The 11,687-nt window shown below is 34.1% G+C and overlaps 1 protein-coding gene across 3 annotated transcripts in view; it reads left to right on the top strand.

Moving 5' to 3' along the window:
- The first annotated feature begins 586 nt into the window (after nucleotides 1-586).
- Nucleotides 587-11,687, top strand: part of LOC126817427 (galanin receptor 2b) — a 28,231-nt gene continuing 17,130 nt past the window's right edge. For all 3 annotated transcript variants that reach the window (XR_007679008.2, XR_007679007.2, XM_050544397.2), the window contains exon 1: nucleotides 587-847. The gene's annotated coding sequence lies outside the window, so the exon portion shown is untranslated. The remainder of the gene's footprint in view (nucleotides 848-11,687) is intronic.

The raw sequence follows: 11,687 nt of genomic DNA, 5'->3' as shown, positions 1-11,687 counted from the left end.
GACCTAAGATGACATTACAATAATAAGTAAAACGAAAAATATTTAAATAAATCAGAAATAGGCCTATATAACACTGAATCAGATTTATATTAAAATACCAATAATAAACCGTTTTAAGGAAAACTAGTGAAAAGTAAACAAACTTTGGATCAGGACTATCCGACAAGGGGAGCGTTCGACTTATAAAATGTAACTCTCCCTTGCTCCATTTTATATTTCATAACAAAGACATGCAGACAAATCAATATGGAAACCGGACATTAGAAACATTGCGAACTAAACTGTTATATTTATACGACTAGCTACTTTAATTTTTAACTATAATAAAACTATCAAAAGCGGCTTTTATCATTTGAAAAGTGTTTGTATGTTTATATTTGGATTATTCAATGGGGGAAAAACCCCATAATAAAATCTGTAAATCGAAAAACAAAATGCGAAGAAAAATCTGTTTTCGAGCAAAAGCAACAACGTAAATGTTACGGTTCATGGTTAGAGAGAGATATAGTGCGCATGTCGGTCACGGTTAGAATGGGGTCAGAGGACCAGCTGGTTTTAGGTATAGGCCTATTGCAATATACTGCACAGTGTGAGACGATAGGGACAATTTATAAACACTGTTAATGCTTCAAATACTTGATGTCAAGCCGAAATGGAACTGTGGAGATGTACAATATATATTTAGTATAATATACCAACCGTTTTATTACCCCAAACTTGAAGAAGAAGTAATACTAGCGATTCAATGGTGATATATCGAAATAGTAGGTCTGGGCTTAATATAGCACATAGCAGTACATATATGTCATATGTAATATAAATTGTTCTCAATTCAGTAGCTGAGCGAGTAAGTATTTTACAAATTGTAATTTTCTTTTTAGCCTTATTGCAAGACTGCACGTCAATGCACGCGCACACAACACAACATGTATGCCTTTCATTGTATCTTTTTTTGTAGCCTAGTTCAATTCATGACACATAACCTTATAAATCGTGTTTTGTCGAAAAGCGTGATTGTTACAAGGCAATGACCGATGCGATGCAGCAAGCGAGAGAAGTATTGTCTTTTGCAAGGTTTGTATTTTTGAATGAAATACACGGTAAAATAAAAATGATAAATAATCAATATAATAGCGCTTTTTTCTTCACTGTGTTTTGTTTAATAACACATGTTCATGTGTGGGGAAGCGGTGTCCAATATTTATCGGGGTGAAGGTCGTTCAAGAGATCGTTTTCTACGTGCCTCGACTCACTATATATTATATCTCATCTGTATGTAGTGATAAATAAGCTTGTCGTGTAAATGTTCTATTTATATCAAAAGATTATCTAACAGTGTTTATTTACCGAAGAAGACTTTTTGCGCGTGTTACAAGTGCGCCAGAGTATAACTTTGAATGCTAATAAATGTATTGGTAACATTCCATACTTTGCATCACGAAGATGACTTGACCGAATTTAAGTATGGACTACATCACTCATTAGTACTAGTCTGGTTACGAGCCGCTTAGTATTATATCCACTGACACAGAAATACTAGGTTATAACAACAGTGATTAATTAAAGGCACAACATCCCAGATTGTTCATTATTTTCAAAAGTGTGTACTATTTTAATGTAGAAACTGTCATAGTACAATTAAGTATATCATGCAAACACAACCTTCACGAAAAATGGACTGGCTATTAAAAAATTGCTAGCAAATTCAAATCAGTATTACTATTTTTATACACCCACACGGAAATGTGGTCGTATATTGCTATCAGATCCGCCCGTCGTCCACAATTTCTTGCGAACACTACAGACTACATTAATTTATTATCTGATCTTATTATATTTTGTTTACATGAGTGAGACAAAGAAGCCGTTTGCATTTCAACAATTTCAGTTAATTGCTTCTAGAGTCATGGTTCTTGTTTCACTTTGTAGAACCTTGTGAACGCTCTTACAACTAAAGTTATCGTCTAGAGTATCAAATTGATATGCATTATTTAGATAAGTAAAACGAAGATGCCTATTGAATTTGAGCAATTGCTGTTTATAACTTTTAGAGTTATGAACCTTGATTCACTTTGTTGAACTTTATGGACGCTCTATCGACAGAAGTTATCGTCCGATCTGCATAAGTCTTGTGTGGATTATTTGAATAAGTAATCGGGAGCAGCTTACTGAATTTCAACACTTTCCGTTGTTTCACTTTGTTGAACCTTGTGAAAGCTCTATGGACAAAAGTTATCGTCCAATCTGTATCAAATTTGTATTCATTATTTAAATAAGTAAAACAAACAAATTGAATTTCACCAATTTCCGTTTATACTTCTTGAGTCATGGCCCTTGTTTCACTTGGTTGAACCCCTTGTGAATGATATCAGCCTATCTGTATTAAATTCATATGCGTTATTCAGATTAGTAAAACAAAGAAGCCTATATAATTTCAACAATTTCCGTTTATAACTTCTAAAGTTATCCGTCTCCATTAGCCCAGTCGGAGCAGAACAGTGGGACGTTAAACCCCATTCCACTTCTAAACTTATGGCCCTCGTTCCACCCTGACAAAAGTTATAATCTGATCTGTATGAAATTAATATCAGTGTCTTGTCAGACATCCACCCACCACCTGCTTCTGACACTAAACTTGTCCAAATAAACACAGAACAGCTTAACATTTCCAAGCGGACAACTAAAAGTAACGTTCTTGTGCTTAACATTATAATATAAGTCCGTTTCCCACTGGAATATCACTGGACCGAACAGTACACATTTTGCTCGTTAGAGCCATATAGAATCATTAAATACATATAAATTGTCTTTAAATCTTTGAGATACCGTTTGATTAAGTAAGCTACGGTGGCTCGGTAAGTAACTTTCCTCGAGAACCATGGCGTGGTTGGCATGTCTTTTAAAGTGTATGCGTTTATCCAAGTATTCCACCACTATTTGGTACCAAGCTCACTGAGATTGTATTTTAAAAAATGCCAACAATATTTATCAGGTGCATGTAATGCAAAGAATCCTCGTATCCACGTAAGCGTAATGGATGTCTAGTTTTTTTTACGACTTTTGATATCCTGGTCCAGGCCATCGCTCAAGTGTCGTTCATAAACCAGGTGTAGGATGGGCGTACTCCTCTTAGAACACCCGATATCACATCTATGTTGCAAGTATTTTTGGTTTGTGATTCAAGTATAAATTAACCCTATGTATGTTTTCCATAATATGCTCCATAACATAAACGATTCCATTATCAAAATTATCTCAAGTTATCACCCTTGAGATGTTACACTTGTTTAGTGTTTAATATCTTGGAAATGCCCCCATTACCAACAAAAAATATAAAAATGTCCAGCCACCTATTTTTGAAATTAAGTCATCATACTCGCCGAGAAAATAATATAATTGGTGCGCATTTCAATGAAAGACAAGTGGAATATTGAATGGCTGTTTGTATCAGTTTACTAATTAATAATGATTTAGTTTTGTTCTTCATGGGGGGTCACGGTGGCTAAGTAGGTAAGACGCTGGCTCGCTATAACCGAGAAAGCTCATCCAGATTTTCCGACGTGTTTCCTCCTTGTCACTGATGCAGGACTAGCTGTCTAGTGGTTCGGATGGTACGAAAAACCGAGGTCCCGTGTACACATTGGTGTGCACGTAAAAGATCCCTTGACAGTTACAATTCGATATAAGAGTAGGCCGTAGTGCCGCTGTCCGGGCAAAATTTCCCTCATAGCACACTGTATGGCGTATGCCCGTCTTCCTTAGCTCAGTTCGGAGCAGAACAGTAGGACGTTAAACCCCATTTCATTTCATTTCATTTGTTCTTCATGCACCTAAAATTTGTTTTTAGATATAAGTTTTCTAGCTTTTTGTCATAGACAATAATTGTTAACTTAAACCGTCTCTTGCTTGTTTTTTAAAGGGACAATAACACTCTTGCTGGCTTGAAAGCTCCAGAAAGTAAATAATATCTCTATCTAAGTACTAGATGTTTAAGTGTCCAACCTGTTGTGTAAATTATCCATTACATCCTATTTTACTTGTGCAGAGGGTTCGAAAATATTTTTAAATCGAAGTTTCATTTGAAAAGGTTTACGTTAGACGTTTCAAACCATTATGTTGAATTTTTCAAAATTTTTAAATAAGGTGTGTTAAGATGAAATTTGTATCATCAATTAATTGAAATATTCTAAAATAGTACAATTTGTTGACCAGAAAAAAGATTGGGACATATTATTCAGTTACAACAAGAGTGGTATTGAGCCTTTAACGTATTCATTTTATTGGCCTTTATTTCTATTTATTACATTCTAGTTTATAGCCATTTCGAAGTATTTGAGTGGTCAGAACGGCTAAGCGAGAAATGAGAATTCAATCTGTTTTATGTTTTCAATAGAAGGAAGTAAGACATAAGTCATCTTCTCTGAAGAAACTGGTGGTAGGTGTACGTTTCCCAACTGTGTCATTATGGATAAATAACCCGCACAAAAAAAAAATAGTTAATAAGAGATCATGTCAGATCGCAAACATACAGGAAGCTATCGGGACTACATTTCAGTTTTTAAATACATATCTCTTTGAACATTTTCTCAATATGTATGTTTTTAAGTTGTCTACATTTCGATAATAACTTCCTGCGTTATCGAAGTTCGTTGGATGTATTTTTTTTTAGTGGAGTTATTATTTGGTAAATGGGAAGATGTACTTAGACTGCATTCCATTTCGACTACAGCTTATAACTACAGATTATACGGTCTGGTGGTTTTATTATCCCTATATTATATACCCTCTCTATAGCTAAAATAGATTATTACATGAAAACACCCCATTTCGACTACAGCTTATAACAAAAGTAATTTATATAGCTCGAAAACAAAACAAAACAATGATTAAAAGTAATTCATTTAAACAGAAGACAAAAAAAAAAAGAAAATAAAAAGTAATTTACATATAGATAGAAACACAAAAACACAGATTAAAAAGTAATTTACATAAAAATCATGTAAAAAGCAATATTTTTTTTTAGTTCCCAACTACCGAAATTGAAAATAAACACATTTTGGGGGTAATAAAATTTGTAGTCGAAATGGGGTGCAGTCGAAATCGTGGTGAACCAACCCCTAACGTCATACAAGCCGTAGGCTAGATGGTTATGGTGGCAGCTAAAAAGGACACCATAAAATGCGTAACAGTACAAACTATAAGCGGCATACATGGCACCAGCCTTATACGTCCTTCTGACATATTTTAAGTAACTATTTAGTGTATAATATCAAGATTGAAAACTGCATTAAAACAACTAGCCTACGACAGAACTATATGGAACAGGAACCGACATGACGTCATCGTCACCATCTTAGAATTGTGGCGTCATATAAAAAATCGAAGCCCGTAATCGATCAACAATTGTCTAAGTTTCGCGTCGATCGTACTTGATTTGGCGCAGCCTCGGGCCTTTATCGAAGATCGTCGCCCCCAAGAACAAGAAGAAGAGTAGCGGTATTATACGTTATGGTCATAATGGATATTTGTTCCTTGATAAACATTACCTTTAAATTGCAATAGACAAATTGGTTCACATTTTTCTTGTATATCCGAAACAATAAGATCAGCGAGCTAATAAACGTGCAAGCATTTATATGTATAATCTGCTATTGGTTACAGCAACGTAACAACAAAGACACAGGCTAAATAGAGAATCTCCTACGAGTTTTTTTTGATATTTTTTGATATCAAAAAAGATGAGTAGGAGATTTTATTTATCACCCAATCCTTTCTTACATGCACAAATAAATAAATATAATTCTTTGCTATCGATTTCACTTTTACTGAATCTGATTACATTACGGCGTAGTGATACAAAATTTATTTGACAGCAATTCCACCATTGCAAAGCCCTTTATATTGACCCAGTGTTTACATCAAGCAAGGCCTATTAAATAAAGATAGTTCATTTTTAATAAAAAAAAAAAGAAGTTACTTTTAATAAAAAAAAATGAACTGTTCTTTGAAAATAAAAAAGTAGTTCCTTTTCAACTGACCAATCAAATTCATGTAAAGCGATATCGCAGTAGATTATGAAATTTATCAAACAAGCGATATCTACTGTAGAATGTATTATTGGGTGATAATATGATTTAGTAGTGTCTAATGAAGTAAATTTACGTTTAGTCTAATAAATCAATTATTATTACATGTCGGCAAACATCTATGATTAGATGAAAAAAAAAAACCGGTGGATCACCTGTCATAATTATGCACGAGAATATTTCTTTAAATGTGTTAAATCTATGTTCTCGCCTTAATGCTAACAAAAACCTCTAAATGGTTTAGGTATTTCTCTGAACATTTATGTGATGGGACTCTCTTGTTTTATCATATCGCCTTATTGGTTTTAAACCAGTACTGGTATAGAACCAGTTGTATCGTGACCGGTTTAATTATTTGAGAGTATTTGAGACTATGATTGTATAATGGTTTATAGATCTATATCACCCATCTGTAATCTTATCAGCGGATAACACAGGTCCCAGATGAGGTAGATGACGTCAGGAATTGGTATATTGAACTTGCTCCATGTGGTGAAAATATCTAAAATATAGAATTTAAATAGGATTCTAGTATCAGGTTTCGTCATGTGTATAGTTAATTATGGGATGAGTAGGGGGGTTGGCGAAACAAGGAATCCTGGTGTTTCAGCCCCAATCACAATCTGTACGGATTGCTAACCGAGTTTGTTAAATTTATCTCCTCAGTTTAAATTGAAATCACCTTTTGAACACCTACTCTATGTATTGAAAGGATATGGGGTGTATACAGACCTGTTAAGTATATTGTCAATTCAGATGAAGATATCTCGACCTCTAATAGTTTTATGTTAGTTTATATCATTTTCTCGAGAGAAGTGTTGACATTAGAAATATATACCCGCCGTTCATATTTATATAGATATTCGACCGAGATCTGTCGTAGCCCTGTTTGAAAGTGGGATGATGAAAATATGCTATTTAGTTTTACGACGTGCAAGTCACACCATCGATCTCGTTCGGCAGGCACAATATATGACCGAGGGAGACCCCATATCACTAACCCTTGTCACTTCTTTTTACCTGAGAGTTGATTTGGCACAGGAGCGCGTTTAGCTTAGTAATTAAGTCGCTGCTGGCTTGCTAACCTGCAGACGAAACTTATGCTGTCTTTCTACAATTAACAATATTCTCAAGTAGATCGTTCTCAGTGCAGAATGGCTAACCTGACGATCCAGAGTTCCACCCTGCTGTTGACCGAAAAAAATTCTTCTCGATTTCTAGCGTGGTTTCCCTTTATCAGTGGAAATTGAGAAATTGCTCTTTATTGGGTCTATAGTAATACTAATTTTAGTATACCTTCCTGTGTACCTGCCGTGTCTTTTAATGATCTATTTGGATTAAAAACATATTAAAACTAATAAAAATTATTCTATCAAAAATATGCTTCAAATCCCTCTCAAAATTTTGTATAGCTCACGTGGTTTAAATGATCAGTCTTCAAGAATATTCAATCTAATTTTTTTTTTTTTTTTAAGTTGTCAATTAAAACCGATGGAATTTGGTTAGATTGTTGTTTCGAATGAAAATTGTAATAATACTTATACGGTATTTTGAAATAAGAAAAACATCATGGAAACATATTGTTTTGAAAGAATCTTGGTTTCCAGATATCTGAAAATGCAACAAACGGTAAAAAATTGTAGATCGTAATTCATTCGAATAATGACCACTAGACATAAAAAAATGTGCTATTTGATGTCCATATACTGACAGAGAATCTTTTTCAGACAAATTATTTGTCCCCGCGTTTGATAATCTAGCGAACATGAATATAACAAACATTAAACATAATTAGCCCAGTTTAGTGTTATTTTTGAAAGAGACGTTCCATAGTACAGGCGCCTGTATTGGTATGATACAATCGCTTCTCGGAACCCGACGGTAATTACCGGAACACGACGAAGATTGTTACAGATCTTAAAGGTTAAAGATGTTACCCGAGAGAAGAGTAGATGCTACCGACTCTTCATATTTAAGCCTGTTAGCACAATAAATTACGGATATCTTCAGGGTGTTGATTTTTGCAATATTTGTTTTATAGTGTAGCCTTATCTCGATCTTGTGTACTTTTAGTTTTAGCCGTTGACATAGATATAATATGGTATGATATTATAATTAAAGTGACACATCCTACTGCCGTAAGGGATATATGTTTCGTCGATATATAATAATTACATTATGGTATTTAGATCCTACGCAATATATATTTTATTTTCCTCAATTTTTTTTTTCTGTGATATTCACGTTGTTATTATGACCGATCTTATGTTTGCAGTCGTGGTATTTTGCTTGCGCTTCAAGACAATGTCTTTAATTTTCTTGCATTTATCATTTGATCTGTATGAAATTTATATGCATCATTTAAATTAGTGAAACGGAGAATCCTATTGAATTTCGTTAATTTCTTCTGGAGTTATGGCTCTTGTTTCACTCTGTTGCACCTTGTGAACGCTCTAACGACAAAAAGTTATGATCCGATCTGTATGAAATTTATATGCATAATTTAAATTAGCGAAACGAAGAAGCCTATTGAATTTCAACAATTTCCGTCAATTACTTCTAGAACTATGACCCTTGTTTTACTTTGTTTTTACTTTACAAAAGTTATCATCCGATCTGTAAGATTTAAGGAATTTTATTGTTCAATTGTATACGACTGTGGGGGCGCGGTGACATAGTGAGTACGGCGTTGGCTCGCTAATATAACCAGGACATCTCGGGTTCGCTCCCGGTGTTGGCCGAAAAAGTTCCTCGTCGGATAGGACTAAAAACCTAGATCCTATATACACATTGGCGGGTACGTAAAAGAACCAACGACAATTGGAATTAGATATAAGGGTAGGCCGTACCGCCGCTCTCCTGGCAAAATTTCCCCCTTAACACACTATGGATGGAATTCATTTTAATTCATAATCATTTTGTATACGATTGACGTGATAATCACGAACCTCCCCTACCATTATAATATTGGCTAATATGTTGACATGGTTATCTATGAAATCACTTCTATTTTAAAAACTGTAAATGTTTTAAAAATGGCTGATCCGTGCTGCATATAATCAAACTGACATTACTAATGATAGAGATCTTTGATAATAAAGATAAAACCATAGATCACACGGCATAACGACATTGTTTAATATCAATAGAAAACGTCGTTAGAATCACAACAGCGGATTACAAAAATCATAAAAGATTAATAACTGTTATTCGCATCTTCAGGTGTTCGCAAGAAAATGAAATATTATAGCATACTTTGTTCACGAGCTCATCACGCAAAGATTCGGTGTGTTGTTATATAGCTAATAATTCTACTAGGGTTAATCGATAATAAATTGATTAGGTCATTAACCAAGATAATAGTTAGTAGTTTCAATACAGAAGACAAGAAATAACCACGAATTACAATATTTGTTTTATTTCAGTGTATCACTAGCTTCTGGTCTCAACTTATGTTAATGCGAATGGTGATATACCTTGCTAACTACTATATGGTATCTAGAATGATCCAATGGCCCCATCTCAAATACTCCACTGGGGTCTACATGTATATTTGACAACAAAATACAATCACGTGTTTATAATGTGATATCCATCTTATATATCAATATTTATTATATCATGTATGTTACATTATAGTGAATATAATGGGGAGCACATAATCATCTAAGTAAACATCTGATTATGATTACTTAGATGATTATGTGCTCCCCATTATACAGGGTGACACAAAAAAAACGTTCATCAATAAAAATCGAATAACTTCCAAAATTTTATTTAGATTAACACAGCTACATTAGGTTAAGTCTATGTAGCAGACATCTCCAAAGTTTCAAGTCTGTACCACAAAAACTCTTTGTTTAGCTGGCGCTCAAAAAATGTGCTCTAAATGAGCTCCCCGGTGCTGCAAGCACATTTGGATCCGGCGGGCAAAGTTCTCGATGACCCTCCGTCGTTTTTATTGCCAACGAGACCTTATTTGATCATTATTCAGCTTCCGATGTAATTAAATTGGCTACTTAACAGCGTTATTATTTACAAATCAAACTTGAAGCGCTGTCACTTGCCGATATTCGTCTTCATCAGCCCGGAAATAAGTTTTGTTTGTAGCAGTCTGTATCACCCAGTCCCTTATAAACCTATCCGTTACTCGAAATTTGGTCAGTAAATGATCGAGCCTACGAAGCGAGGCTGCAGGTGCAGTCTGGATCTCCCAGTTCCTAGGAAAATTTCGAGTAACGCTGTTAAATGGCCAATTTAATTACATCGGAAGCTGAATAATGATCAAATAAGGTCTCGTTGGCAATAAAAACGACGGGTAGTGTTAGAACTAGTGAGTATTGTGAGATGTTAGCAGACGTAATGCCTTGAAGACGTGAAAACAAAGATGGCGGCTGAAATACCTTCTTATATACTATAATATATAAGCAAGCAGTAGTAAGAAGTTTTATTTTAATCCCTTTAAGTGCCTGTGCACCAATATGATATATTAAAACTGGGTTAGCATTAACATAATATATAGTGTTTGTGGTCAAGAGAGGTCTTTTTCCGCCGACTTCAGGATTCCTTAATTCACTTCGTCACTTACAGCGTGTAAAGAAAACGTAGTTTCTGGGGTGTTTATCAACTGTCACTATGCTGCTTTGGCAAAATTTACCCCATTGCACGTAAACATAAAACTAAATTACCGTATGGGTCTAATGATGTATTTGTATCATGGTTATATAAGGGGTTTTTTTCTGTGTTTTACTGGGAAACATCCAGAATGTAAAACAGTGTGTCCTAGAAAATCTGAAAGGTCACGTAATAAATATTATTTATATAGAGATAATATATTATCTAGAAGGTCACCATAGCCCATAGTCATATCTACCATACCGAAAATGTCTCCCCGCGTACAAACTAAGCAGTAAAAAATTTCATAGGCTTTCTAATCTAAAATTTCATCTTTTCAAATCGAGAACGAAGAAGTCACAAAGCAAGATTAAAATTACAAAATCTGCAGGTTTTTTTATGAATACAATATATGTGTCAAAGCCATCTGGCAATTGGGAATCACCAAATAGTAAGGGTTCTGATTTTACACTGTTATTGCTGTCAAAATTGATGACAATGCATTATTAGGTAAAAAATGTATAATCAGGGCTGATTTGTGTCAAGGATTTACAAGTGTACAATCTGCTACTAATATGCTATATCAGTTGATATATTATTTATAGCTGTATTATTAGCAATGTTCATTATATCTTATAGTTAGTATCTATGACATTTAATAATTTGTACCTTGTTTATTTGTGGAATTTTGTAAATCATAATTAATGGAAATGTTTTCTATATCCGACTTGTTAATACTCTGTGGTATGATAATAGTGGTCAAGGATATTTTTTTTCCAATCATTCATCATGTTCGTAATGCTTAATCATGTTTTCCACGACTGTCATATAATAATACAGATTGATGCGTTAAATTCATTTGTAAAATTTGACATTGTGATGACATTCGATTGTAAATTTTAGAAAATTTTTATACTACCGCGAGAAGCAAGGCATGATTTATTTTTTACAACTCATTGCCATATATATACATATTTGAAGTTAGCT

This window comes from Patella vulgata, chromosome 4 (genome assembly GCF_932274485.2).
Source record: "Patella vulgata chromosome 4, xgPatVulg1.2, whole genome shotgun sequence".
Lineage (NCBI taxonomy): Eukaryota > Metazoa > Mollusca > Gastropoda > Patellidae > Patella > Patella vulgata.
This window is presented reverse-complemented; position numbering and strand designations above follow the sequence as displayed.